At 40.2% G+C, this 7,786-nt stretch overlaps 1 long non-coding RNA gene across 1 annotated transcript; it reads right to left on the bottom strand.

The window, feature by feature from the left end:
• Positions 1 to 2,014: 2,014 nt before the first annotated feature.
• LOC139999126 (uncharacterized) lies at positions 2,015 to 7,733 on the bottom strand. Its single transcript, XR_011804218.1, has 4 exons — positions 6,868 to 7,733; positions 3,488 to 3,550; positions 2,826 to 2,943; positions 2,015 to 2,644 (listed from the first exon to the last, which is right to left on the bottom strand). It is a non-coding gene; the product is annotated as an uncharacterized lncRNA (long non-coding RNA).
• Positions 7,734 to 7,786: the final 53 nt, after the last annotated feature.

Below are 7,786 nucleotides of genomic sequence, written 5' to 3'. Positions count from 1 at the left end.
AGGAGGTTTCTGGAGAAAGTGGAAGATAGCTTCCTGACGCAGCTGATTAGTGAACCTACCAGGGGTGGTGCCCTGCTAGACCTTCTCTTCACAAACAGAGAAGGACTGGTGGAGGATGTGATTGTCGGGAACAGTCTTGGGCAGAGTGACCACGAAATGGTGGAGTTCACTATTCTTGGCGGGGCCAGGAAGGGAACCAGTAAAACCACTGTATTGGACTTTCGGAGGGCTGACTTTGGGCTGCTCAGGACACTAGTTGGTGGAGTCCCATGGGAGGCGGTTCTGAAGGGCAGAGGGGTCCAGAAAGGCTGGGCGCTCTTTAAGAGGCAAATCCTAATGGCGCAGGAGCGGTCTATTCCCATGCGCCCAAAGATGAGCCAGCGGGGAAGAAGACCAGCCTGGCTCAACAGAGAATTGTGGCTTGAGCTTAGGAAAAAAAAGAGGGTTTATAATCTTTGGAAAATTGGGCAGGCCACTAAGGAGGACTATAAGGATGTAGCGAGGCTGTGCAGGGACAAGATTAGGAAGGCCAAAGCTCATCTGGAGCTCAATCTGGCTACTGCTGTTAAAGATAACAAAAAACGCTTTTATAAATACATCAACACCAAAAGGAGGACTAGGAAGAATCTCCATCCTTTACTGGATGCAGGGGGAAACTTAGTTACAAGAGATGAGGAAAAGGCGGAGGTGCTCAATGCCTTCTTTGCCTCAGTCTTTAGCGGCAAAACTGGTTGCTCTCTGGATACCCAGTACCCAGAACTGGTGGAAGGGGACGGGGAGCAGGATGTGGCCCTCACCATCCACGAAGAACTGGTTGGTGACCTGCTACGGCACTTGGATGTCCCCAGTCAAGGGTTTTTTGGCCATGATGGTAATTGGTGATTTCCATGTTCTTATCACAGGTTAGGAGCTTTTCCACCCTGCCCTGTCAAGGACAGGGTGTGGGAGGCTGGAGGAGGCTAGGTGGGCACCTGGCAGTTGCCACGGTCAAGCTGTTTTACTGGTAAATAATATTCATGGTGTATTTGGGTGACCCCTGAAGAGACACTCCAGAATACAGACCCAAGTCTGTATTTCCATGAAAAATACATGCCAAAACAAGCTCATTTTAAAAATCTTACCCCCTTTGCAGAAACATACCTGTCTCTAAAGGGAAAGAGGAAAAAAAGAAAGAATTAAATGAAGCATTTGCCCTGCCAATAACCATTATTTATTAATGGCAACACCTCACACATAGTCTGAATTAATCATATTGCTTACAGAGTTTGCATTTACTGCAAGGTAAGTTTTAAATTTTTATAGATGGTTAAAATACAAATGTATCCTAAATTCTCAGAAAGTTGCAAGCATAGAGGAGTAATGACTCTAAATTTCTTTACGAGCATTATGTGGGCAAAAATATATGCTGGGTTTTGACTGCGGATTGGATTCTCGTTAGAGAGAATACTTTTCTTCTTTTTTTTTTTTTTTTTTTTTGAGCAGAATAATAAGGGTGTATTCTTATAGCTCCCTTTCTACCTCTACAATTACTTTAAAATGTTGTGAAGACTCAGCTTCTCAGCACAAGCTAAATAGGCAGTTCTTTGCCAAGATCCCTGTCCATTGTGCATTCATGAAAGCAAACATGAATGCCATTGATCCCAGCAGGAAGGCTTGCAGGCTTGACACACTCTGTGCCAAAGCAAGGGCTCTAATTAGTGATCCTTCCAGCTGGACAGTAAAGGCCTTACCCTTCCTTAGGGAATAATAAGACAGGCCATGTCTGAAGTCCCCAAGTAAGCTTTATAGAATAGGGAGCATGCAGAGAACTGCATTAAAGGCACTAAACCAGCCGACACAGGTGACCGAACAGTGAACTGTGCACTTGGCAATGAACAGAAAAATGCCTGCTACACAAGCATCATCTGGTCTTTGGTTCCTCCTGTTTGCCTGAATTACTGTCAGAATTCAAAGGACTGTAATGGATGGCGCAACTATTTAAAAGAAAGCAATAGATTTGTTGCAACAGTGATAGTTTTGAATATCTTCAAACCTTTTCTTCAAAAACAATGCTTGTTGACAATATAACATACCAATTCATAACATCACCATTCTTTGCAGAATAATGATAAAAAACTCATTAGCAGTAACAGGCTTTGAAAAATAGGCAGCATGTGTAATTTCAGCACTTCAAAACTGTTCGCAATAAAGTCACTTTTAATTATATTTCTTTATAAAGAAAAATTATCTAAAGGATTAAAAATAGAAAGTCCTTTCATAGTAAAGATTACTAGCACTAGACTGCAAACACTGTAACCAGAGAAAAGCACTTGTACATATATGCAAAGTGTACATCTAGGTTTCTGTATATAAAAGATCTTATACAACTTCTTTTATTGCATTGCTGCTTCAGAATTCTGACAACCACAATATTCAAAACGCGAGTTTCACTGAAAAAGCAGGATCTACTGAAAACAGTGGCTTATTTAAACATACTTTACATATAAGCGCATGAAATGTATAAAGAAGCATTGACATCTTGAAAGATTACAATGCCAAAAATTGCGTGAAGCTACAGTAGAAAAAAAATCCAAATGGTATATGCATATCCATTGTATACATCAATTATCTATTAACAAATTCCCAACGTAGATAAATTCCTCCTCTGTTCAAAAATAAAAATAAAAAAATCCTAAGTTAACACTTTTAAAAATAAACGAGAACGTACAAGTTTACACCCTTCTAATCCAACCACATTTGCTTTTTGAAAGCAAATGCAAATTCTAAAAGTGAAATATTAAAAGTATTTAAAAACGAAAATTTTTCACTTAGAATTATTATCCTACCTTGAGAACTGCAGTTTCTTTAGCCAAGCAAAATGCTTGGTCCTTCTGATGTTTGTTCCATTTTCACATCAAGTGGATATTAATTTTAACTACTAGCTTTCACTGAGAATCTTTCATTCTTGAAGAGAAATAAGAAAATTACTTATTGAAAACAAACAAGTCTCATTTCAAGATAGCAGCTTTTAGCCAATAGTTTTCTGATTTTCTACCTTTTGTTTAATACTGGTTATTCTTACTTGCCTGAAAGACTGCTACATTTCTCTTATCAGCAACATTATTATATTTTTTCTAAAAATAAGATTGAAAAAAGAGAGGAAGAAAGGCTGTAAACAAAAAGCTGTAGAATACAAAGGCAGTTAAAAGTTGGCTTCACAGCTCCTCAAAATAAATACTGAAGGATTATGATTCTGTAACCACAATCAGGATCTTTTTTACATCAAAGCTAGAGAAAAAGTAATGATATTAGTGCTTTGGACTCTAAATGGAACATACTGTTATTGCTGGGCAATAACTGTCCTTGTGCTGAGTGACAAAAAAAAAAAGGGGAAAAGGCGCACTTCCCCTCCCACATTCCCTGTATATCTCTAAAAATAAAGGACAGGTGAATATTCAAGGTGAAAATCAATATAATTTTTAAGATAGCCAGGAAGCCTTTAAATTACCTGAAGCACATTCTGTGCTCATTTAAAGAACATTCTGTATGCAGGCTGTAGTAAGAAAAGTATCTGTAGAATTAAGCAAAAGATCAATGAACAAATTTTCAGTGTACCACAAACACAAAGAATTCATAATGTAATAGTTATAAAACAATTGACTTTATGATTGTTTAATATTATCACAGGCTCATAGAGATGTATATTCAAGGTATTATAAGGTTGCATTAAAGAAGGTCACATTAAAGTGAGGACAATAGCTCTGAATCTCAAAGGATTTGGTCTAAGAATGTATTGGAAAACGAGAGATTCATAATAGTTTTTTCAGCCTGTTTTAGCATGTTTTCTAATACCATGAAGTCTTATGACATATTTAAAGTCAGTTTAAAGCTTATTTTTCTTCATTAAGACAATGAAGTGTGTTTTTCCTACATTCATGCTATCTATAGCACTTTGGTTTGCACTTCCGGATGCAGCCCAGCTAGTATGCATTTTCTTCTACATTCACTAATGAGGTGGTACAAAAATAAAAATAAAAATCAGGGAATAAATTAGGAGACTAAAATGCAACCTACAGTGAGATGCAATCTACAGGTGGAAAAACATAAAAATTGAGAAGTATGTCAGCGTAAATTCATAGAATCATAGAATATCCTGAGTTGGAAGGGACCCTTAAGGATCATCAAGTCCAACTCTTGACACCGCACAGGTCTACCCAAAAGTTCAGACCATGTGACTAAGTGCACAGTCCAATCTCTTCTTAAATTCAATCAGGCTCGGTGCAGTGACCACTTCCCTGGGGAGCCTGTTCCAGTGTGCAACCACCCTCTCTGTGAAGAACCCCCTCCTGATGTCAAGCCTAAACTTCCCCTGCCTCAGCTTAACCCCGTTCCCGCGGGTCCTGTTGCTGGTGTTAATGGAGAAAAGGTCTCCTTCCTCTCGACACCCCCTTACTAGGAAGTTGTAGACTGCGATGAGGTCGATTGTTAATTGATTGTTAATTGATTGTTATGCTCTGGTAAAAGACGTATTCAAGTGGAGAGAATATCTGTCCAGGCTTGGAGTCAATCATATGCAGTCAGTAGAACCTGGCTCAAATAACAAAACCAGTTTCTGACACTAGGTCCTTACTACTTCAAAAATGAGCAGCTAGGTTCATTTGATGCTAGACACTGCCCCTCTGGTAGTCTACCCAGGGCCTAGAAGGGACATACCTCCAATCTCTAATGACCTAATAGGTGGGCTGGCAGGAAACTGGCCATCCAGAAAATGACAGGTCCAAGTTTGAGGTTTGATAGGAAGGTTTTGAGAGCTCTCGCTTTTATCACAGCCTGCCAGTTTTCTATGCCCAGGAGAGAGCTCTACTCTTTTTCTTCTCATGGTTTTATTCTCCATCTGAACACATAGAAACTGGCTTCAAAGTCTCAATTCTCCCCACACTGTGATCAAATAAATGAAGTAGTATCGAGGCTCATTCTGATCTCTCCACTCTAATTTATGTACCAGAGCTCTCTAAATGGCATCTGACAGACAAACTCCCTCTGCACCCATGTCTCTGGCTGGACAGCAATTCAAATTCAAATTCAAATAATAATAATAATAATAATAATAATAATAATAATAATAAAGCTCTCTGTCTTTCCTTCCTTTTTTGAAAACTAAGCAGTTATCACAATGACAAAGAAAAATGACTGCCCTCCTTAAGACATTTGCAAACAACAGATGATTGATGATTATAGAATTTGGCTTACAGAACCTTAGTAACCAGTCAGAAGAACTGCCAATGGCATATACATGTATACAATTTTACCACATGGCATCAACTTGTACCCACCTCTGACTGCCACACACCTTAAGTTAGCACCACTCAGTCTGCAGGAAGGGGCTGTTACCTGCCTTTAATGTTAAATGTTTAATGTCTAAAAAACACACTACCGTGTATAGAACTTGTTGGAAGTCTCTCACCAAACATAAGAAACTTAACTAGCTTAGCAAACGAGCCAACCTTTCAGACTTTATGTTTATCCCTACTAATGAGAGCAGTACCACCACGATGAGGCAGAGCTGAGAAGCCTGCATGTGTGGAAAGAAACCTCACTAATGTACTGCACGAGCACTAAGCTTTACATACTGCTCAACATGAGCATTAAAATAATGGTGTGCTTTGCAAGCCCTATAGTTTTTAACAAATAAAAGAATCTGAAAAGCTGAATTAGTAAGTATTTTAGGAAAGACTTAAGTGTTAAATATTCTGTATCACTGAATTAAAGCTGAAAGGTTCCCATGTTATCCACTCTAAAAATATCCACTACCCTGCTTTACAGCCTTTTGGAGGCTGTTTTCAGCTACGATGGGGGAATAGACCCCAGCTAGACCTCACACGTATCAGACAAGCCTCAACTCCAATGCAAATGGAGCTGTCTGACCACCAACTAAGGCTCATGAAGTGACTAAACACTTCCTTGACAAGTGCCAAATGCTGATCTAAAATTCCAGATATAAACATGTAGGTAACATAGAGCCACCACTGTGGGCTCTTTATACATACAGCAATTACTTTTTTTTTTTTTTTTTTACTAATTCACACACCTTAGCAATTACCTAAACTATAAACTTTAACGCTCCCACAATCTATTCCCTTTAGGTTTATTACTAATTTTCATTTGAAACGGAACACCTGAAGCAATAAAACTGCTAAGCATTCATATCTATCTTGAGAACAGTAGTTTCCTAAAACTACTATGAAAGAGCCCACTATATGAACTGCACTGTTCAAACCTTACACTAACCTACAGCTTTTGGGGATTTATAAAACTCCTTGCAGAAGAGAATGTGCAGCATTTGTACACTTGGCATGGATTCTGCTATTCATTAGAAAAACTTTATAAACACTGAGTTTTTTCTGACACCACAATGATCATTCATGTACATACACATATACATGCATGCATATAAAATGGGTGAAACCTATAATGCTTAAAAATACAAAAATTTGAATGTACTTATGTGTATTCTTCATGATGTCAGCCAGGTCCTTAGAAGTATACTGACCAGTCAAAAATAACAGTATTTTTTACAGTGCTTATTAACAGTTACATCAGTACAGACTTCTAGAGAAGTTTCATGGTTAAACTTCTGACTTTAAGATCACATTTTGTTTTTTGCTTTTTTGTTTGTTTGAACTGTTCGTCTGTTCATGCTGAAATTTAAGATCTGATTTCACAAATTCAACTTTCCAGATGCCTTAAGAGCCAAGAATTAAATTCTGGATAGCCTTACTGTCCACTATATTATGCATATATTGAAACAGCCAGCCTCTTAATTAGCTGATTATACAGGGAGTTAACATCCCCTTTTTTTGCATGGAGTTACCTCATTTGGATACTCACGTTGCAGTCACATATTCCTCATGTTTCTAGCAGAAATACTTTATAGACTAGTCCATATAGGCAGCTTATAAGAAGGACTACACGAGGACCTACATGAGAAACCAGAAAATAATTTCTCTGCCATGCCATCTTGCAGGACGGAGGGGGAAGGAACCACCACCAAAAAACACTTCAGTTTCATCTCTAAAACACTGCCGCCCCCCAGAGGCAGCGGTTCGCGAGCTGCAGCTCTGTCAGCTAAAATTTGCAAAATTCGAGCAAAATTTGAGCGCCTGAGAAACATTGCTGGGCGTTTTCGCGTTAACCGGTGCAGACAGAGGTAACCGTGATAACATATAATGGAAAACCAGCCTCCGTGAGCAACATCACACCGCAGGTTAGACATGATTTGTTCCCAGGTATTGCTACCTAACCACACACGGATGGGATGGCTGCAGCTGTATTTCTGCCTCTTTGGGCCCCGGTATTAGTTATGGCAATAACGGGGTGTCACGGCGAAGAAACGTGTCCGCCCCGGGACTCGAACCCGCAACCCCCGGGTCTGGAACCGCCCCGCCCCGCCCCACTGCCCTCTGCGTGCGCACCGAGCGGGGCTGCCAGGCGCATGCGCACTGGGAGCCTCCACCCCCACACACACACACCCTCATGGCCGTGGGCGGTGGCCGCGCATGCGCAGTTGCAGCCGGGGGGCAGCGCTCTGGGTGTCTGGTGCCGTGGGTGGTGTTCCCACTGGATCGGTCTGGGCAGATACACATGCAACCCCATTAACTCTTTTAGAGTAGAGCGAGGGGTTAAGCCATCACCTTAAGGCTTATTCTGTCTCGATTCGTAGAGGCTTGTTTTGTCTCTATTTTGAGTTGTAAGTGACTTTGCTACCGGCTCGGTATGCGAAGATACATCGGAGGACACGCGTCTCTAT

This window comes from Anas platyrhynchos, chromosome 20 (assembly GCF_047663525.1).
Source record: "Anas platyrhynchos isolate ZD024472 breed Pekin duck chromosome 20, IASCAAS_PekinDuck_T2T, whole genome shotgun sequence".
Lineage (NCBI taxonomy): Eukaryota > Metazoa > Chordata > Aves > Anseriformes > Anatidae > Anas > Anas platyrhynchos.
This window is presented reverse-complemented; position numbering and strand designations above follow the sequence as displayed.